Below are 23,840 nucleotides of genomic sequence, written 5' to 3' on the forward strand. Positions count from 1 at the left end.
AATACTTTATCGGAAAATTCTATGAACTAGGAGAGTACCTCTACCATTTGCATGAATTTCGTTTAAATTGGTCTACATACACCCAAGAACCAGACTCGTGTATTTTTACTTCTTGCGAGTGATTTTTAAGGTAGTAGCAGAACTTATTTAGATATTGAAGTTTCCAAATATCATAGAATCTATTTGGGGAAAATTATATTTTGGCAATGGGTGTTGAAGACATCCCAGGCAAGTTACAAAAAATTGCAAAGTTTGAAATTTTGAGGGCTTTATTATTTGGCTCAAAGAGGCCTTAGACACAGAATATCAGCTTCAGAAGTGTTTTCTATCATCTTATCTGTTATATACATTTGATTTATTAGGTTTTGACCGACGAATTTGATGAAATATAAATTGAAACAAAGCCTACCTGCAACTTTTGGAAAATTCTTTAGGATGCCTTTGTTGTATGGGTCTCTTCTAAGTTCCCTCGCTCCATTTTCTCGACCAAATTTTGCACGGACTCTAGCGGAAAGGTAAGATCTAACTGGCTAGCCTCACCGAACAACTACTTTTATACCAGAGATAACGAAGCATTAACCCGAATAAAGAACAGTCGAACAAGTCAAACACAGTCGTGTGTCAAGTATCGAACTAATTCATCAATATAATCCATCCAGGAAGTTTTATTAGATGCATCAAGAGCACAACTAAGCAAATACATATCTGCAACGATTCTGAATTAATTCTTTGACTAAATCGAGCCGTACATTCCGTGGTGCATGGCTGAGAAGCTAAAATCGTTGTTTACGACCACACGAATGTAGACCGGATATGAGATGAGCAAAACTGCTCACCGGATGTACTTTTAAAATGCGATTTTGGCGCGTATTGTTTGTTTGTTTTTGTAGCTTCAGATAAAGCGGCATTGTCGCAATGGCACTGTCTCTTCTTTAGACATTTTTGGTACAACATATAATTGATAGAGGGATAAAAGAACGACTTTTGATCGGCTTTTATGACTGTTTTACAGTGGTGAATAAAGAGGACAAACGAAAATCGCTTCATTGATCGTTTCACGCAACCTAATATTTATCCACAAAAGCCGCCTATGTTTCCTGGCTTTGTTTGCTTGTTTTTTTTTTTATTCATTGCATATTGGATATTAATGATGGCTTGCATGTAAGATACGTCGCTGATCTGGGGCATTAGCGTACACATTAGAAGTTACGAAGTTGTAATTTTTGACCCACCACTCCTGGATGAAATAAATAAGTCTTCTTCAAGCCGACAAATTATCACATTTAATACCTAATGCTTTCCCAAATTTTGGCATTCTTTGTGTTTGCTTATCTATTTATATGTTTTTTTGTTGTTGTTTGTTGGTTTGTTGCTGTTTTTTTTGCTGGGGGGAGGGGTGACCGAAAGTGAATTTGTGCCGTCGATCAAAAACCCTGTAAGGGAGATTTGCATATCGTCGTGCGAAGGAAAATATCCTGGTCGGGACAATGGAAAGTTTTTCTTTTTTTCAAATCCCAAAGGGGACGTTTGTGAATACAGTGTAAACAATAAAAATCAGTGAATGTCAAAGGATATTTCCTAGCACGTGTAAGCCTCCGGACTTGGTATAAACCGTGATAAAATCAACGATGAAATATGTAATTTGTGATAATCCTGCTTAACATAAATTAATATTTTGCCCGCACGTATCGGAGGACTGGGGATGGCTGCGAGGTACGCCGAGAGTTATGGGATCGTGGTTTTTAAGTAGAGGTCGTTAGTAGGGCAAGGCATTCTACGGACAGCCTTCACCGTGTGTAGTTTTTCGTTTTCGTTTTCGTCTTTTGTATAAATTTAGAGCGGTACTTGCAGAGTACCTTAAGTAACTATGCAAAAATGTTATTCGTAGGATACCCTAAAACCCCAAGGGCGGCACCGCTGCCTTGGTCAGGGGTACACGTTCCCCAGTTTTTTTCCACCTGCTGGTTTTTAGGGGTTTTCGTGTCCGCCTTTGGTGAATTTAGCTCACTTCAATTGTAATGGACTTCTGTTAGCATATCGATTTGGCGTTAACTGAACCGTGGCTTGGCTGGCCAACCCGCCCAGATAGCAACTCTTTGTGTGTCCAGTTGAGTGGTAAAGGAAAATGGATCTAGGGGGCCGGTGCAAAAACTGTCAAGTACAGCTTGGTAAAAGACTCTGAATCCCACAGTATCAAGAAGAGAGGGAAAACTCATTCCCGTAGCACCCAAACTTTTCAACCCTATTACCAGTTTCCCGGGGTATGAGATTGCTCAGCGTTAAATCTTTCCTTAATGATTCGCTTTTTCGGTTTTCGTTGTTGTTGTTGTTTTTTTAGGAGGGGTGGTGGTGGGGAGGGAGGGGGGGGCTTTCTTCACATAAAAGATACTTTTGAAGCTAATCTTTTCTCTCTAAAGTCTGTTTGAGCCGAATACAAGAGCCCTCAAAATTACCAATTGTGCAATTTTTTTGCAATTTTCCCCAAGTGTCGTCAGCACCCATGGCCAGAATATAATTTTCCCTAAATTGACTTTATAATATATATTTCGAAACTTTAACATCTGTGTAATCTCTGCTGCTAATTTCGTTGATGTGAAAAGAGCACTTTCGGAGAAATTACTAATATGGTTGTGCTTGTTTTTCCTGCTTTTCTAAATGGCTGACAGGGAACATAGTATGACGAGCATTTTCTTCTTGTTTGTAAAACCCAGAATATTTTAACGGCAAATTATATAAACTGGGAGTGTGGCTCTACCATCTGTATGAATTTCATTTGAATTTGTTCATATGCATCCGGGAACCATACTTGTTTACTTTTACTTTTTGAGAGCGGAAATTTTGCTCAAAACATGGTCTCGGTGCCGATGTCATCTAGTGCGGCTACCATGACAACGATATATCTGCTAATCCAAATGTTGTTGCTTTTGTTTATCCCCCAAGGTAACCTACCTCCACACAAAAATAATGGGGGTTCCACAAAAATTAAAGGGAATTTAAAAATATTCATTTCCAACTTTGCCTCACTTTCTCGGAAAACTGCACCTATAAATCAATTGGCGAAAAGCTGTGTTTAGTAGGCGTACAAAAGAATTGTTTCTTAGCGAGTAATTCTCCAAGTGTGGTTGTTTTTGTTTATTCCCCAGGGTAACCTACCTCCACACAAAAAAAAAATGGGGGTTCCACAAAAATTAAGGGAATTTAAAAATTTTCATTTCCAACTTTGCTTCACTTTCTCCGAGAACTGCTCCTATTAATCAATTGGAGAAAAGCTGTGTTTAGTAGGCGCACAAAAGAATTGTTTCTTAGCGAATAATTCTTTAGCCTTGATTACTTCTACGGACAAGACATAACTGAAATAATAACGTCTTGGAAACTCGTCATCAGATAAAGAGAACCATAATTTACAAAGTGTACGATCCACTAAGTCATAGATGAGAAGACTCTCCCCAAATTTTCTAACCACTTTGTCAGGGATCTATAATAAAGAAGTAAGATAAGGGCAAGATAAATATAAGGCGGCGTAATTTCAAAAAAAGAAAGGACAAACTTACTTGTGAAATTTTAGCTTATAAGACATTGTCGTCGTGAACACTAAACGGTTCCAATGCTTTGAGGGCCCAACGTTTTTCGGCTTCGAACTCTGAGATTCTCTTAATATATCTGCGTGTGACACTAGCTAACTAAAACAAAAAACATCACGTTAGCAATTTACTAGTTTCAAGCTTAACACAATTTGCAAACGATACTTTAGATACCTTGGAATTTTCGAGACCTCCAGGTACGAGAACTCGGTTCTGCGCGACATCTACGATCCATGGTTTTTTTATTTTTCTCATCTTTTCTATCGACTGTCGACGACTATTCGGTCTGGGGTGATACAATTTTTTTCAGTCATTGTCATTCTTTTTTTCTTATTTTCTTTTCTTCTTGCACGACCCATCTTTTGGAGAATCACTACTAAAGATTTCAAAGACTTGTTACACAAGTTTAGGTAAACGCAAATGAATAGTGAAAAACGTTTCAACTACGTTTTTAAAGACAACTAAATACGTTTCAACTATGTTTTTGAAAAAACCGAGAGACGCCATGTAATTGGTCCGCTATCACGCTGAATAAGTAATTTGATCCGTTCACATCTCAAGGTCGACTTATCTCACCAAACCAATCATAACACACCAGAGTTTCCCGGGAGGTCAGTGTCTAACATTATTATGTAAAAATGTAGCATAACCCTGAGCTTGGGGTGTAAAAGGATCGAAAAACACCAATAATAATGCTTGAAAACGAACCAATCAAATTCTATAAGAAACTACTATAAAACTCGTGCCGTCATCTTAAAACGTTGCTGATGTAGAGAGAGATAATAAGACTGTAAAGCTCTAGATTAAATTGAGACTGATGAAAGAATGATGACGAAACGAAAGTTAGACGAAGTGGAATAAGGGGATGATAGTATTTCGGATGACTTATTAATTGAAATGAGGTAAGAAAATGAAACGATGACATCAGTGATTCGCAGATACTTCAATTTGGTCGCGAATTGGATCAAAAACAATTACATGCCCTTGACCATCATTTAAACAAGTTGGTTTCCCCAAACATTGGAAAAACACTGTGGGTAAAAAAAGATATCACGCCACATTAAAACAGACGCGCGACCCATCCAAAAACGATAATGTAGGAAAAGAAATCACGAAGGCTCTAGTCAAGTTAGATAAGTTTCTAAATAATTGATACGAGAACTGTTAAGTTTGACCCATAAACATCGTCATGTGTCTTCGATATAGGAAAAGCTGACCTATAAATATCAAATCTTATCTCTGTTTGGTCCCGAAGGACCTTTTCAGGCGAGTCGGTGAATGTTTATTGGCACGTACCAAAAACGTGACTGCATTTTAATCTAAAACCTTTTAGTTTTTTCCATGTATTTATTGTATTTCTTTCGTGTAGACCATTTTCATGCTTTTTATCGGAAATCTGTTTGGGTCTATAATACATGGAGGGGAGAGGAACGGGGACTTAAATTCCCTTTCTCCTTATTTGTTTTCCTGTTTTTCTCCCTCCTTCCTAATTTTTCCGGCCGTTTCTCCCTTCTCCATGATTTTTTACCTTTCACCCTGATTGTATTTTAAGAGGCTTATTTTATTCGCTACTTAACCGCAGTACCTCGTTTCCACATGTCTACAAAGCAGCAAAACATAGGAAACTACGTATATCTCGTTCTTCCCATACTGCAGTAAATGGTTTGAACCCGGGGGTAACATGTGAAGGTGTAGTCTGATCGTCCGGGTGAGTGTAGTCCTGAGAAGGACTGTTGTCGGTGGCAGTGACTGACGTTTCGACAACCTGTGCGGAAGTCATCATCAGAGTCAAGTGAGTGATTGTTGTCAGTAGAATGTTCTTATTCCAGTTCGTGTGAAATGATCGGTTGGTTTTGCCGTGATGTTATTGGCTGTAAGACTCAAGTGACGTAAGTCGTTCGTGATTGGTCTGTTTCGGTCTGTCGGTAAAGCTAGGTTGTTCTTTTTCGGTCGTTTGTGATGTTTATGTCGTGAATGAGTCGTTTGTATGAGGCGGGTAGTTGTTGACATCTGTTTAGGGGAGTCTGTTCTAAGTTAGTAAACCAGCTTTCCAGAGTCAGTCGTTGAAAATAGTCAGTGCTGTAGGTTAGGCATTGCGCAGAGTCCCAGTCAATGTTGTGGTTGGTAAGTCGATGGTGTTCAGCAATGTGATTGCTGACATCACCTTTCCTCGTCGCCCGTCTGTGTTCAGTCAGTCTTGTTGTGAGGTTTCTGCCAGTCTCACCGATGTAGGAGGCTTGGCAGTCGGAACAATTGATCTTATAAATCGTTCCCTGTCTGTTCCTCGGTTCGTCTTTGTCTTTAACGTTGGTTAGTAACTGACGTAGTGTGGTGATAGGTTTGTGGGCGACGCGGATATTGAAGGGTAGTAAGATGCGCGAGATGTTTTCAGACATACCTTTTATGTACGGTATGGTTGCTGTAGTCGTAGGGGTTGCGGTGTCGTTTGTTTCGGTAGTGGTAGTGGGTCGGTGAGTGTTTCGTCGGATGAAGTCGTTGTTGTAGTTGTTCTTCGTAAAAACACGGTGAAGGTATTTGTTCTCGTCGGATAAGCTGTCTGTCGAGTCACATACTAGTTGTGCGCGTCGTGTTAGGGTTCTGATAGTTGTGGCTTTGTGTGATGTAGGGTTGTAGGATGACTCGTCTAGTAATCTGTCGGTGTGTGTCGGTTTCCTGTAAACTGTCGTTCGTAATGAGTTGTCGTTGTGGCTTACCAGGCAGTCTAGAAAAGGAAGTTTGCCATTTTCTTCGACTTCTCTGGTAAACTGTATGTCAGTGTTTTGTTCGTTAAGGTGGTTGTGGAATGCGTCAATTTCGTCGTGTCGAACGGCGGTGAATGTGTCGTCAACGTAACGTAACCAAAGCGGTATCGTTTGTCGGCAGGTCGAAAGGGCGCGTTCCTCGATGTTCTGCATCACAATTTCTGCTACAACAACAGAAACTGGAGACCCCATGGCAGTGCCGTGTAACTGTTTGTAGTGTTTACCGTTGTACTGAAAGTAAGTAGACGTTAGGCAAATGTTTAGCAAGTCCATGATGTCGTCTGTCGGTAGCGGTAGTGGTTCGGTAGATTTTCGGATTGCAGTCTCAGTGCATTGTAATGCTAATTGAAGTGGAATACTTGTGAACAGTGATTTCACATCAAATTACACTAGTTTGTAGTCGTCAGGTATCTGAACAGTCTTGGTAGCGTTAATGAAGTCTTCAGTGGATTGTAGTTTATGTCTGGATTTGTCGGTTAGCGGTTGTAGTATTGTCGTCAGGTACTTGGATAGTTGGTATGTGGGAGAGCCACAGAAAGAAACAATAGGTCGCATCGGGAAACCAGGTTTGTGTAGTTTTGGCAAACCGTAGAGTTTCGGTGGCTGTGGTACCGAGCACCTCAGTCGATAGTACCGTTGGTTGTCAAAGGTGTTCGTTTTCTTGAGTGTCAGTAGTTTACTGTTGAGTTTACGTTGAAGGGCAGGAGTTAGGTCACGTTTGAGTTCTTCGTAGGTTCGTTTGTCGTTAACTAGTGCGTCCATTTTGTCGTGATAGTCAGTTTTGTCCATAACAACAGTAACTCGTCCTTTGTCGGCTGGTAGGATAACTATGTTCTCGTCGTTTCTCAGTCGTTTCAGTGCGCGTTGTTCGTCTTTAGTCAAGTTGCTGTCATGTAGTGACGTTGATTGTATAGTGGAGGCAATTCTGCTTCTGATGTTATCCTTGGTCGGCTCAGATAGTTCTCGTTGCCGAGACAGGGCCGCCTCAACACTAGATACAATAGCCTCAGTCGGTATGCGTTTAGGTGTTACTGAGTGTTTTAGTCCGTATGATAGTACCCGAGTTTCAGTCTTGTCTAAGGAACGAGAAGAAATGTTACTTACCCAGTTGTCGTCCGGTTTGCTTCGTCTCTCTTCTTTGTCTCGTAGCAGTCGTGTCAATTTTTGTTGATGTCCAGTGCGGGCGCGTTCAGTCGTCTTGTTGGCTCGTTTGTCGGCAATTGTCGTAACGGTGTCAAGTAGGTCAGTTGGTATCAGTTGTTTCAGTTGGTCGTGTAGTTGTCGTAATTTGTTTCTGTGGTGTTTGAGTCTTCTGTGGCAATCATTTATCCGCGCTTTGACCAGTCGTCTGCAGGTGGCTTTGACGATCTGGATGGCCTCCTGTGTGTTCAACGGGGGCTTAAGTTTGAGCCCGGCCGGAACAAGGCCGTGATCTTTACAGCGGTGATTGAACCGCTGTAAAGATCACGGCTGGATCATGGTTTCCCGATGCGACCTATTGTTTCTTTCTGTGGCTCTCCCACATACCAACTATCCAAGTACCTGACGACAATACTACAACCGCTAACCGACAAATCCAGACATAAACTACAATCCACTGAAGACTTCATTAACGCTACCAAGACTGTTCAGATACCTGACGACTACAAACTAGTGTAATTTGATGTGAAATCACTGTTCACAAGTATTCCACTTCAATTAGCATTACAATGCACTGAGACTGCAATCCGAAAATCTACCGAACCACTACCGCTACCGACAGACGACATCATGGACTTGCTAAACATTTGCCTAACGTCTACTTACTTTCAGTACAACGGTAAACACTACAAACAGTTACACGGCACTGCCATGGGGTCTCCAGTTTCTGTTGTTGTAGCAGAAATTGTGATGCAGAACATCGAGGAACGCGCCCTTTCGACCTGCCGACAAACGATACCGCTTTGGTTACGTTACGTTGACGACACATTCACCGCCGTTCGACACGACGAAATTGACGCATTCCACAACCACCTTAACGAACAAAACACTGACATACAGTTTACCAGAGAAGTCGAAGAAAATGGCAAACTTCCTTTTCTAGACTGCCTGGTAAGCCACAACGACAACTCATTACGAACGACAGTTTACAGGAAACCGACACACACCGACAGATTACTAGACGAGTCATCCTACAACCCTACATCACACAAAGCCACAACTATCAGAACTCTAACACGACGCGCACAACTAGTATGTGACTCGACAGACAGCTTATCCGACGAGAACAAATACCTTCACCGTGTTTTTACGAAGAACAACTACAACAACGACCTCATCCGACGAAACACTCACCGACCCACTACCACTACCGAAACAAACGACACCGCAACCCCTACGACTACAGCAACCATACCGTACATAAAAGGTATGTCTGAAAACATCTCGCGCATCTTACTACCCTTCAATATCCGCGTCGCCCACAAACCTATCACCACACTACGTCAGTTACTAACCAACGTTAAAGACAAAGACGAACCGAGGAACAGACAGGGAACGATTTATAAGATCAATTGTTCCGACTGCCAAGCCTCCTACATCGGTGAGACTGGCAGAAACCTCACAACAAGACTGACTGAACACAGACGGGCGACGAGGAAAGGTGATGTCAGCAATCACATTGCTGAACACCATCGACTTACCAACCACAACATTGACTGGGACTCTGCGCAATGCCTAACCTACAGCACTGACTATTTTCAACGACTGACTCTGGAAAGCTGGTTTACTAACTTAGAACAGACTCCCCTAAACAGATGTCAACAACTACCCGCCTCATACAAACGACTCATTCACGACATAAACATCACAAACGACCGAAAAAGAACAACCTAGCTTTACCGACAGACCGAAACAGACCAATCACGAACGACTTACGTCACTTGAGTCTTACAGCCAATAACATCACGGCAAAACCAACCGATCATTTCACACGAACTGGAATAAGAACATTCTACTGACAACAATCACTCACTTGACTCTGATGATGACTTCCGCACAGGTTGTCGAAACGTCAGTCACTGCCACCGACAACAGTCCTTCTCAGGACTACACTCACCCGGACGATCAGACTACACCTTCACATCTTCCCATACTACCTTTCGGTTTTGTCTTGCAAGCTTAGACCTTCGATGTTTACAGTCAAGATGATTACTCCCAAGTACTTGCTATATATATGAAACAGAGTAAGGCAAATATAATCGTTAGTCGAAGCATTCCACTGTTTGTACAAAATAATCTGAATGCAATTTTTAATCTACCGCTTTACTTTCTGGAGTGGCCTCATGAAGTTATGGTTAGCGACCCATAAAATATCCAGATCGAGCAGTCTGACTTCGAGTCCTGACTGGAGCTGGCTGGGGAACTGCATTGTGGTCTTTGCTCTCTTTGTGCCTCTCTTTACCAAGTGCTAAATATAGAGGACATCTTTTTCTTAATGATGAAGAGACCTCTCTGATAAATGAGTACCGAAAAATTTAATGCTAGGGGATCCTTGCAATGGAATAGCATCTCATAAAGGGGAGAGTAGAAATACTCCTTGTCACTTCCTGCTAAAGAAACCGGGATAAACTATGACGTGATGGAACTCTAGGTTCGAATGCAGACTTCACTAACTACACTTTCTGCTTTTAAAGTCAGAGAAAGTCGTGATATCTTCCGGGAAATCGAACCTGCCTGCTGTAGCGCGTACGTGCAGGCATGTTACAGTGGCGAATTTGTTCTTCCAGTTCTTGATCACTTTCGTCACGGTCAACATCGGTTGTATCGCTTTTTTCCAGACGTAAAGTTTGAAGTTCCTCATACTGGTCTTCAGTGAGTGTGATGCCTTCTCCTTATGCACCCTCCACAGAGCAGGGAAGTTCAATGCTAGTGGCCATATACGTTTCGAAGCTTGCTGCGGGTTTGGTGCAACTCCAGCTAAAATGCAGGCTATTGTCTATGTCTTGAATAAAAATGTCTGCAGTTATGGGAGATCCAACGTCAAAAATATCTTCCTCCGCGACCATAAGTAATTGGTTTCCGTTGCTGCTTTTGTGGAAAACTGTGCCGTTATAGAAAAGGACTTTCTTTGCCACTGAAGCAGGAATGTGTTCGCCACTTAGAAACAGAGAGAAGTCAAGATCTACAATTTGGGGTGGCTCTGTTGTGTACAAGGCAATGGGCAACGTTGTAAATCTGTGCTTTGTAGTTTTACTGCGTACCGTGGCAACTCTAACAGCCTCAAGCCAATTTTTCCTGTAATCATGCAGCTTTGCAATCTCATGCGATGAAAGTGACACATGCGGTCGCTTTGGAATGGTTGGTATGTCTTCCAAAATTAACAAAAATTTTTCGGAACTTCGTAGTAGGACTTCACGTGATGAATGTAGAAGATGAATGGAAGCTTTTTAATCCTCTTCATTACTTCGTCAGCGATAATGGGGAAATTTATGGCAAAATCCAAACATCCAACGGCTTCATTGAACCCAAGCTTTCGTGCTTTCGCAAACACATGTTCGTTAATCAGTGTTGGAAGTGCTTTTGTTACGAGGTTGTGGTCCTCATTCTGTGACATGTCTGAAAGGTCACCAATTGCCTCTTCAAGACCGCGTTTTACCATGGCAAGTGATTTCACTGTTTCGTGCGAGGGTGAGCTCAGTGATCCATCTAAACTCTTATCAGATGCAAGCTCAAACAACCCCCTTACATCAGATTGGCACTTTCGGTAGAATTGCACGCTTGTCGTTACTGTGTACTCCGAAGGCATCATATAGGCTGCTAAATTGTTGTGTAGCTAGATAAAGGGGCTTCATGCTGCTTACTAATGTTATGGCATTTATACCACTGTCACACACAGACTATCAACACAATGACTAAGGGATGCTTAAGTAATACAAAAACAATTTCTCTATAGGTCTCTCAAGATTGCACAGGATTTTAATGTTTAGCATTGCGACTCTTTCTGTTCTTCCAATTCAGTTTGCAACAATTTCTGTGGGCTCCATGATATTTAATTTCCATTAGAATAAAAAAACTTATCAAAACAGACAAAAGAATGGTATCAGTGATCAAATCGAAGTAGACCTAGGTAAGCGATGTAACACTATTGCACACATACCTCAGACTTAAAAGTGGGAAAATTAAAGTTGTAGCCTTTCGCATTGGAAGTGTGTATACTTGCAGACTCCTTATAACTTATGACTTCCTGTCCGTTGACAGACTAGACAGTTTGGAGCCAGCAAGGTAGCACACGGACAACTGAATCATTACGAGAATTCTGCTTTCTAGAAAAACCCTATCGTTGAGTGGCTGAATTGAACTGGAAATGGTTGTTGAGGACCATGGAAAGGTCTGAAAATGTATGGAATTTTCTACTAATTCGTCTGCTTCGTCAAGGTAACGCAAACTGATAATGGAATAATAATGATCGCGAGACAAAATATTTCTAAAATTCGATTACAGTGTTAGTTTCGTTCTATAGTTTTCTGATTTTCCGCTCCACTTATTATTCTTGCGCGATCTACAGTTGCATTTTCTTTTGCACAAAAAAGGACAAAAAAGGAGTGACAAAAATTTCAGAGCTTTGCGTCACAGTGTTGACACAGTGCGAACGTGACAATGTTTTAGTTGTAGCTATAAAAAAGTCAAAATGTCACCTCACCCCCCCCCCCCCACCACACACACACTCACACACAACAGAGCACCGTTGTTCGTTGTTGTTGACATGAATGGACCGAGTGCCGATTTACGATTTAAGCCCGATTTCAAGGGCTATTTAACAACTATTCACAGAAGTGGAGGTGGTCAGTGGTGGATATTTACCGAGCCGCGAAGCGGCGAGGTAAATATTCACCGCTAACCACCGACACTGAGGTGAATAGTTGTTTTAGTATATACTAAAACAGTGAGATAATATACACCACCAAAAATTGATTTTAATTCAGACATTCCAGCAACGATTCCAACATTTTCCCGCGCGTAACGATCCAACGCGGGGCGGATCGCGATAAGTAATTTTTTGTTGTAAAACCTGCCGTCTCGTCTTTTCGCTGACAGATAAAATTTCTGAAGACATTTGTTTAGCTCTGATGGCGACATTTCCTTAAATGGTGTTGCAAACTCTTTCTGTATTTGAAATCATTCTGTAAAAAATACCATTTAACTTTGATTTTTAAGTGAACAAGTGAGGTTACGCAAAATTAATTTGCATTTGTAAACAAACCTTTTTTCATTGGTTTTATCGATAAACTCCCGGTTGCCATTACCTTTAAACACGGCCAAACCAAATTTAGTCGCTTTCTGTGTTTTCAGGGACTGCTTCGTCGTTATTTGAGTGATTTCTTCGCTTGTCACGGATGCAAACCGGCACGCCATTTTTTCCCGAGTTGCTCGGAGGTATATAGCAAAGGATATTCGGAGTTTGACTAGCCAATCAGAGCGCGCCTTCAACGCTATCCACTGTTTTAGTACATACTAAAATCAATTATTTCTTATTATCAAAATATCAAAATCATTTTTCTGTATCGCTATACACTCACATTTATTTTATGAGGACCCAATGAAAAAGCATATCACTTTTAAACAGACCTGAACAGATCTGAACAACCGTGCACATGGTCCACACGCAAAGCATCCCACTGTCCGTACACACCATGGTCTTGACCGACTTGACCTTGATCCTCTCCTGTTTCCGTGCTTTTAATCAATTCGAACCGAAAGTTCAAATGACCTGAAATCAATCTATCATTGAGTGTAATTCATTGAAGTAATTGAACTCGAAGAGTTTATTTCACATTGCATGGGGTTAATTCTTCAGGTGTTTTAGCGTTAATAATAATTAATAAACACACACCAGAAGGGAGACTCGTAATCAAATTTCAATACAATGTTCAGTAACACCGTAAACGGCTTTTACATAAAAATAACATTCACTCACCTTGATAGATCTTGATGCTCAAAAAACTCCGAAACGGGTCGAAACGTACTGATTGACCAGAACCGAGTGCTGTCACCACCGCTCGGCCAAGACTGGGTATGGTGTACAAAACGATGACCTCACAAGACTCACAAGGGGAACGGAGGGCAAGAAAGTGTTGAGACTTACATGCGAAAAATCTTACATTCACTTTAACTTGCAATTCGTTGCCAAAGCTGGGCTTATTTGTGAGTCAAAAGGTCTACTTATGTAACTTTCTCCGTCCTCCCTTTTTATGCTGGTTCTCCCATCTCTCTATTTTTTTTTTTGCTTCCTTTCTCCCTCCTCCCTACGTGTTTAGGCCATTTCTCCTCCTCCCGAAACCGTTTCTCTCCCCTCTACATACTTCTTACGATGAAAAAATTTATTAATAAGTGGAGAATAACAATGTGTTTGCAAGCGTCTGTTTGGTCCCGAAGGACCCTTTTGATGCATTGAGTTGGTGAATATTTAATGACACGTATCAAACATGACTGCATTTTTATCTGAAACCTTTTAGCTTTTTCATGTCTTCATTGACTTTCTTTCGTGTAAATCGTTCCATGCTTTGTTTGTTTACTCCCTTGGTTTTTTTTTTTTTTTTTTTTTTTTTTTTAATTGAAGTGGTTGATTGTTCGTAAATTTTTCTCATTAAGCCAAATAATGAAAAACAATTAAAGTCACCTGACTAAGGTATTTGACACCCTCAGGAGACAGCTATTGCGAGTCTCGACTAAACCCAATGGTTAGGGTTGGGGTTGCAGAAATCCATTGACCTTTTTCCAGTATTTTGATGTTAGAGTTACAGTTTAGGGTCAGGGTTACAGTTTAGGGTTAGGGTTACAGTTGGGTTAGGGTTTAAGCAACCACAAGTCAAGTGACAAGCATTCTCATTGCCCTCCAGCACCCTGTGGCAAGTAGCCAGATGGCACTGGTCTTGCTGAGCCTAAACCTTTTTGCACTAAGCTGATAATTTAAGAACTCTTACTTGCACTTTGTGTTCTAGTCCCAAATTGAGTCCTGCAAGGCTTTTGACTACTACCATCCCTTTCTAAATCCCTACTCTTTACTAGATTCTTACAAAAATTCCTAGTTTTACTAATACCATAACTAGTTAACAGCTTGCATAGTTAGAGATCTGAAAAACGCCATATAGAGACAAAAGGAAGATTTTATTAAGAGTTACCTTTAATCAGTCGTGTGTAAAGATTATTGTTTAGCTTAGAAGCGGGCTCAAGGTAAAGGTATTTTCTTGAATTTTTTAAATTTCGACTGCAGAAATGTGTATTAAACGAAAAAAGTTAGCAACCTTTTTTATTTTAGAGATCGATACAAGACACGATCGAACACAAAAAAGTAACCGACTGATGGCAAAATAAGCATCTAGAAGATACAGATGAAGTAAATTTATTCAACTATAAAGCTGATAATTTGATCACGCCGTAAAAACAAATCGCTTAACTGTGGGTGAAATTATGAATGGGAATGATGAAGAGCGATTTAGAGCGTTTATGAATCAACTAGCCAATCAACTGAGTTCGAACAAATCTTTTAGCGTTGAGGATGAGTTCACTTTCGACCTCACTATTGCAGCGAAACCAGAAGAAGGTGGTAAATCTAATTTTACATTAGGAAAACCTGGTATAGAAGATGTACTCCACAAAGAACTGTCGATGTTACAGATTAAAAATTCAGAAGACAACTTTTGCCTGGTTAGAGCCATCTGCCTGACCAAAGCGCATTTACACAGAGATGATGATGTAGAGGCAATTCGTTACTATAGGATTCTTAGAAGAATTGACAATGTGCCAACCCGATGTGCCAAACACCTTCACGAGCAAGCTGGTGTGCCCGAAGCTCGTTGTGGTCATCCTGAATTAGAAAAGTTTCAACAGTACCTGGAGAGCTACCAGCTGAAAGTTGTGACTGTTTTTTACCTATATTGTATCACCTTTCAGGGAAACGTAGAATTACCAAAGTGCATCCTCCGCCTTCTGAATGTGTCGGAGTACCAAGGCGATACGGCGCATTTTCATGGGTGTACATCTTACCTTTGATTCCCAGAAAGATAGTATTTCTGCGATTTCTGCAATATAGGCTTCAACAATGATGACTTCCGCTACCATCCGTGCGAGGGCCTTCGCTGTAAAGCATGCAAGCAGATCGAATGCGGCGCCAAACCACATGAACCCACTCTCCACTGCCCAGCCTGCAACCGCCATTTTTACAGCCAGAACTGCCTTACCTTACACCGCGCAGAAAATATCTGCAAGACCTTAATATGATGTGGAAACTGCTGCAAACAATTCCAACCAGACCTCCAACAGCCACATCGTTGCTATTTTGGTAAATGTTCTGTCTGTAAGGACTACGTGGATCTTAGAGAATACAAATTGTTACGAGGATTTTTACTGAATCTGTCACACAATCCCAGACTTTTCTAGAATTATCTATAATCTGTAATATTCCAGAAACTTCTTTCATTTGACTCAGCAGTTTCCAAAAATAGTACAACTTGTAATACGCTATAAATAGTAATAGAACATTCTAGATAACTGAAGTAAATGTATAAAAGCTGGCTGGTGAGAAGTACAAAAGAGATTTGCCCGAGGGCTTACTCTCGTGGCTTGCTGACTGAACTTGTGGAAGCTATGATGTGACGAGGCTATGACCTTTTGACCTTGCAATATCCGGAGAGAAGAAAGAGATGAAAAAGACGATAGTCGAGAGAGGAAGAAGATTGAGAATAGAGAGTTTACTATGGAGTCCTCCGGAATAGTTTGTGTACAAGGAAAGAATGCGATAAATCAAGAAAGCCAAGCGCTGTGGTCTTCAGCCGGCGGAAGTTGGAATTGGAAGCTGATCAAGACGATGAAAACTTCTATGGCATAAAGGATTGTAAGCCTGCTTTATGAACTGCTTAACTTAATCTTTAACCTAAGTAAATTAGACAATGTAAAACTAATTAAATAATAGTTAAAATGGGTAACTGCTTGTTGTTACATTTTTGTTGCGTGCCATATATCGTACTCGGGAGTCTATTTTCATATATGCTTTGTTAACGGACATTTGTTGGTCATTCGTGCACGTAACAAAATTCTACATCCAACCCATCCCCAAAGCAGAAGATACCCCAAAAAGAAAACCAAAGCCAAACCTAAGAAGCTTTTAAAGATAAACCCTGAGGCATTCGTGTACGAAGAACCACCCACATTCGTCTACACTGACTATGAAGCCATGATCGGTGAAGACGGAACACACCTCCCCATCTGCGTCTGTGCTCAAACTTCCGAAATCGACACCTCCTACACGTTTTATGGCGAGGATTGCAGTAAACAGTTTCTTGAATTCCTATCACACCTCACCGAAGACCAGTACAAAGAACCTCGTGAAGTCATCTGCATACTCCACAATTTTAAAGGGTACTTCACCATCTTGATCCAGCATCACCTTGTGATAGAAGGAAGAAAATTTGATGCCATGATCCTTAACGACACCAAAATGGGCTCTCTAGAAGCTCTAAAAATCACATTTAAAGATTCTATGGCTTTCCATGGCTCTGTCCGCATCCACCGACACCTTTGGTCTCACAGAGTTGAAAAAGACTTCTTTCCACACAAGTTTCACATCCCAGAAAATAGAGATTATGTGGGTCCGTTACCTGAAGCTTCTTACAATGATGCAGAAGCAATGTCGAGTAAGAGAAAAGAAGAATTCGAAGTCTGGTATAGAGAAGAAGCAGCCAAACAACACCCTTTTAGTATCAAAGACGCATTCCTTGCATACTATCACTCAGATGTTGCGTTACCAAAAGCCGAGTGCGAAAAATTTATCCAAGAATTTAAAAGCATCGCCAGTTTCAACCCTATGGAAAAATACGTTACGATCGCCGCAGCGTGTAACCGTTATTGGAGGAGGAAGCATTTAACCTTAAATGTCATAGCTGTAGAACCTTCATGAGGGTGGCGAGTGGCCTGTATGAATCACTCGAAAGCATCGTTGGAATAGTTAATGTGGCAATAATATAATTCCGAAAGTCGAATTCAGCATACGCGTAACGGTTGAGACTATCGTATCCCTATTGACCCAACCTCGTACTTCGTAGACGGTTACGATGCACGGACCCGTACAGTCTATTGTACAGTCTACAATCTCCGAATTCCACGGTTGTCGCTACCATGATTGTCGTATCTGCTACACCAATCGAAAACAAATCCTCCTCAATTCGGATGGAATGGCCGTAGAAGCGTTACGCCAACAGACCAATCAGAAAATACAAACTCTGCGGTAAAGGGTATCTAGTGGTGGAAATGTGGGGGTGTGAATGAGAGAAGGAGAAAAAAGAAACACTAGCCATTACCGAATTTCCGAAAGATTTGGATATCCTCCCTCCTTTGAACCCATCGGAAGCTTTTTACGGTTGTAGAACGGGTGCCACCTGTTTGTACTATAAAGTCAATGAAGAGGAAAGAGAAGAAATCCGTTATGTGGATGTGACCTCAGAGTATCCATTCGTAAACAAGTATGGTACGCACCCTGTACGTCACCCGGACATTTATTTGGAACCAGAATATCAAGACCCTAGAAGTTATTTTGGCTCGATGCCTGTGGACATCATCCCACCCACTGGCCTGTATAACCTAGTCTTACCTTACCGTCATAAAATTGGAAACTCCTGCAAGCTGACCTTCCTGTTGTGCCGTAAGTGTGTAGAAATAGAAACTCAGAAAGGACACATGCTCGAACGCGACTATCACTGCCTGCACAGTGACGAAGAAAGAGTGTTGCGCGGCGCCTGGTGTGCCCCGGAATTTCATAGAGTCATAGAAAAAGGATACCGACTCGTCAGATCGTCCGAATTCATGAATTGTGGGATCTCCCACAGCGTCGAAAAGGGTTGTCCCAACCTTACGCGGACACCTGGTTGAAAATAAAGCAAGAAAGCGGTGGCTACCCAAGCTGTGCTCAAAGCGAAGCACCGAAAGAAGAATACATTGATCGTTATGAAGAAAAATAAGGCATTAAGCTCTACGCTTCCAAAATTATCAAGAACCCCGGAAGAAGAGCCACGGCTAAACTCGTGCTTAACTCTTTCTGGGAAAATTCAGCCAACAAAACAACAAGTCCAAGACTAAATAATGTGCGCAACCCTTCGAACTCTTAGGTCTGCTTGACGACCCTCTTTTCACAGTGGCAGACATCCGTACTCGCAATTCAGAAGTGATAAAAGTATTGTAGAGACGGGATGAAGACGATCCTTGCAAAGGAACTAACACCAACATATTCATCGCAGCATTTGCCACCTGCCTGGCCCGCCTCAAATAGTACGAATCGTTGGAGCAGTTAGGTGACCGAGTCTTGTATTACGATACAGACTCAGTCATCTATACTTGGAAACTGGGGCAGACAGAAATCGAGCTTGGCCACTATCCCGGTGACATGACCAACGAGCTTGACAATGACGATGACATCGTAGAATTCGTGTCGGCAGGTGCCAAAAACTATGGATATCGTACAAAGACTGAGAAACGGGTGTGTAAAGCAAAGGGATTCTCGCTGAATGTACGCGGGAAACGACAGCTCAACTACGATATCGGCCAAACTTGGAGATTGCCAAAATTAAGTTAAGTTCGGGGAGTTATAAAGTTTTCGCAAAGGTCGGGCAGCAAAGTTTTTTTCTGTTGATACCTTTTCTATGGCATCTACTCCCTAGCTATTTTAGTTGGATCAGTTAAGAATGCCTCACTTTTTCAAAAAATTACCTGGAATTTGATCGGTTTTTGCGTCTGTGACTTAAGCGAACCGATAACATGTCATTGAAGTCGTCCTGTTTGCTTGATTCAAACGTGATGTTTAAGAAAGTCACCTCGAGGGCTAAGATAGCGTTAATATACATGGCTGGGGTATTTTTTTTTTAGCTGAGTTCAGTAGTTTTTTTTTGGAAATTGTCCTCCAGAGTCGACTCAAATTAAAGTCTTGAAAAGTGTCTCGACAGGCCTTCACTCGAGTAAAATTTAAATTTCGTGAAACTCTGAAATACAAAGAGATCCGATTACATTAATAAAGCCGAGTCGTGATTTTAAGCAGATCACATCATGAATGGAAATGGTTTTTACCTAACGTTACCCAGGAATGGGGAAAGTAAGAAATATTTCCCTTAAACAACCAAAATTCTTTGAAGAACCATTTACCATCGCGTATACATTTAAATGGTACGTGGAAAATGGTTTTGAGTAGTATCAGTCTACCTCACGGATCTCGTTTGAAAGGATTGGAAAATAATACCATGTTACTAAAGACCAAACGAAGAGTATACGTGATCACAAATAGGAGGATGGATGGGACGGAAGCATATGTCTTTTACCGTGATTTTATTCACGAACCTCTGGAGACTGCACACTATCTACCCACAGCTTTACTTGAAGTAGAGCTGGAAAAATTTACTCTGGACTGGGATCGAGATTGGTCTGATGAGATACCTAATAATAAAGATAAAAAGGTACAGTTTAATGTCACGTATGATGACGAGGGTGAAACGTTTACCATGTCGGCGGAAGACATCAAATTCTCCACGCTCAGCAACGACAATCCGCGGGATAACGTGTATTTTTCTCTGCGAAAAGACTTATGCGAGTTGTTAGTTTGGGTAAAGGAAAGTACTCACTTTAATAGCGAGACCTTTAAAAATGGTTCCAATTTCAACGTTAAGAAACGTGGACATGTATACATGGAAGATCTAGATACTCCGTCGATGTACGATCGATATTGGTCGATGGAGCAGGATAGGGAATTTATAAAATTTTATCTCAGTGAATTCATCTGGACTTTTATCAATACCAAACGGTGTACGTCCAAACATTCCAAAGTACAGAGAAGTCTCTACGTTTATTCGTCTTTGGGAGTTTCTGTCATCATCATGGAACAAACAACGGATTTAATTTTTTGTTAATACAAACCCCTATGAACCCGAGTTGGGTGGCAGTTGTTTCTATGAACCACCACAGATTCATTATTTAGCCTTACGAAACAACCAATTTGATGTGTTGGAAAGACAAATAAGTGAGTCTGACACCAACGAGTTGACTGAGATTGACGATAGTGCTTCTATCGTAAGAATTACACTGTCGCACAATGCGATAGTACATCATGTCGAGTTTTTATCTCACGTTACCCAGTAACAGTGGAAATATCAAGTATTTCTCAAACAACAAAAACAATTCCTGGAAAAACTGATTAGAAACGCGTAGCGATTTAGAAAGTGAATGGGGAGTAGGGTTGAACAGTATTCAGTCTACCGCACGATTCTCGCTTGTCCAATTACCTGAAAAGACTCAAAGACAGCAATATACTCCGGACGACAGGTCGAATCAAAGTAGCGAGTGGTAATGTACCACACAAGGTGAATTACACTGTAACGTATGCATAAATCAAGTATCATTGTATCGAGACAGCTCACGATCTCCTAAAAGCTCTCTTGGGCGAAGAAGGCTTGAAATATATTATGAATTTGGATGCCAGCTTTGGCAGTCATTTTTCTTCGGGTCACACAGCCCAATTTGAAGTCATTGAGGATGAATAAAAAGAAACCTTTACTATTTCAGTGGACAAGATTAAATCGAGTGCACTGACACATTCACAAGCTCGAGATGGTTTTTTTGTAACTTCCTCGAAAGATGTGTCAATTGTTTTTCCATGCCCCATTTGCTGATTTTTCTATACATTTTGGCTCAATTTTTAAATAACCCGGATGTTATTCTTCGTAAAATTTTTGAGAGGTTTGAGGCAAAAAACAGCATGAGCAAATTAAAATTTTAGAAAATACACTCGGATTTTTGTACCCCTGTATAGTTCAGCTTTCAAAAATCCTATAGTCTAAAAGATTTTTCAGAAAAAAAATTTAAACCTCATGAGGTTTTTCTCCTACACAGTTGACCCTTTAATTAATGACCAGTCCCTATTGGCTGTTTTTTGATAGGCCTGAGCTAACAAATCTTGAGCTAAGGACCATAAGGAGGTTCTAAATGATAGGAGTCACAAGTTTTGCCTTTTATAATAGGAACAAGAGATAATACCTTATATTTTTTTTATAATAAAAGGAACATACCGTGTACAGATATTAGAGGCTCATTTCTCTCTATAACTTTCTACTTGTGGCTTGAATGTGTACATTATGATACTACTACAAAAACACAGGCAAAGTGGTTAGCCTTTCATTGCAGGAAACCATTTAACACTAAAAATTTTGACTTCCAATGATATTTGTCAACCATTACATTTAGGATAAAAATCTCACCAAAGCACATTCTCAAAATATGTCTGATTTACTGCCATTTTTATGAATTTCAAATTATATCAAAAGGCAGTCATGTGAAATTGTTCTAAGTTGAAGAAAACAAACTGATTCTTTTATTTCTGAGACAAGTTGCCAGGTCAGTTCTCATGGTTGGAACATCAAAACTTACATGACTTGGGTCAATTCCAAAAACTAGATAAGCAGCAAAGGCGATAGCAAAAATACCACGATCACTACCGTTACTTAGCTGCTGAACTGAAGCAGGGACTAGGGACAATAATCTACTTCCCAGTCAATCATTAGTTTGTTGCTCAATTTCCTGACTGATAGCATCACTGTAAAAGCTGTCATAAAGTTTCACATGTCCCGGAGGGCACCCCATAGAGCTGAAACATACCAAGTGGTTCTTGCCAGTGTGAAGACTTTGTACAAATTCCCCAGACACAATGTCAGAACCCTTCAATGTTCGGATTCTCATTATGCAAAAAGAATGTGAACTTGTTGTATGATGTCACAATCTAGCCATCCATGTAGGTTGCATATCAGATCAAAATGATCTTGTGTTAGAGTTGCAAGAGCTCTTGTCTTGTTCTGACTTCCCTGACCAGTTGTAACAACTGTACTTACAGTAACATCATCATCATCACCACTATCATTAGCAGAAGAAGAACACGTGGTAAGTGTTGAGGTGGTGGAAGGGGCTATATTAGTCTTTATTGTTGTGCGGCATATATAGCACCTTCAGGTTGTCTTGTGATTGGCTGGCATCCTCTTTAGCCCTTGGCATTGCAAGTGAAAGAACTTGCCACTAGTACAGTTCGAGCCATGGCATTCTACAAGTCTGTATGCAGTAGTGGCTTTCACTTTGCAGATACAAATAGTATCATACAAAGAGGCTTGAGAAGAGTCAGCTGAGACTGACACTTTGCTTTTCGCCTTGCCTGCAGTTTCCTTCGTTGAATATCTCTTGAATTGCTGTAATCTGGAGCAGTAAGGGCAGTACCTTTTTTCTAGGGATTGTTACATTAGTAAGAGACAGGCACGATGGGTGAAACTTGCCATTTGGGCAATCCTCGTTACTGCATGAAATTGTTTCACCATCAGGCACTGTTCAACAAAAACATATGCTACCATCATCAGGCCCCTTCACTTCTACTACTGTTGCACCTTCTTGTGTACCAGCGACCAAAAACTTCAGGAAGTACACAAATTCTCCAGATGGCCTTGAGTTTTAGAACCACTCTATTCCAATGCTGGACATCAGGTAAAATTATTGCCATTACCAAGTGGGCATTGCCCTTGTTTTAAATAGCATGAACAATAAATTCATTATGCTTCCTCTTTTTCAGAGTGAATAACTGCTGTTGAATTTGAAAATATTAATTGTGTGACCTCTTCAGTTTGAAACCTCCACCATCAGTAGCAACTAGAGAGGAGTTCCTTAGAGCAGCATAATCCTACAAATTGGCATCTTAGATACAGCGAGGGCATTTCACTTCCCCACACCCCGCGGTTCACAGCAATCACAAGAGGTGAAGAAATCTGGAGTGGCATGTAGAAGTGAGCTGTGGGAAAGAAATTGCCGAATAGATGGATTTTCTGGGCGCAAACCGCCTCCGCATGGACAACGGTCGAAATCGTAGTGTGCAGCCTTGACTTCGTCTGACAACTGGAAAAACAGTGATGGCAAAGCAAGCCCAAAGCAGCAGAAATCCCAAAAAACACGACGGAAACACAAAGAATGAGTAAGTTTTATTAATCTATCGTGTAAAATGTTCATATTTCGGACTATTTAGTGTGTTAAATGAACCATATTTTGTTCCCCCATACTATTCCTAGTAACGCATTCAAATTCTTAACGGATGCTCGCGTAACTTAACACCGCGCCACACAACGCGTGACGCTTTCATGAAATAATCGTTCGCTTTTGCTTGAGACGTGAGCTTGGGACGCCTGTGGTGGGAGTTCAAAATCTTGCAGCGAGACTCGCTACGGCAGGTTATCACACACTCGTCAAGACTGAATGTTTTTCCTGTTGAAACAACGTGACCAGAAAGATGCGACCATACTCTGAATATGTGGAGGAACGGCACTGCTCAATGGCTTGGCTGTGCATGGCATATGACGATGAACACGCCAAAATAACACGGTAGCATGGCTTTCTAATGAAAAGATAAAAAAAAAAATATGTTAATAGCATTTAAGTCAATGTCGAGTCACTGTGATTGAAG

The 23,840-nt window shown here is 40.9% G+C and overlaps 1 pseudogene; it reads right to left on the reverse strand.

Moving 5' to 3' along the window:
* Positions 1 to 10,017: 10,017 nt before the first annotated feature.
* LOC148735758 (uncharacterized) lies at positions 10,018 to 10,784 on the reverse strand (annotated as a pseudogene).
* Positions 10,785 to 23,840: the final 13,056 nt, after the last annotated feature.

Source organism: Stylophora pistillata, chromosome 3, assembly GCF_964205215.1.
Source record: "Stylophora pistillata chromosome 3, jaStyPist1.2, whole genome shotgun sequence".
Taxonomy (NCBI): domain Eukaryota; kingdom Metazoa; phylum Cnidaria; class Anthozoa; order Scleractinia; family Pocilloporidae; genus Stylophora; species Stylophora pistillata.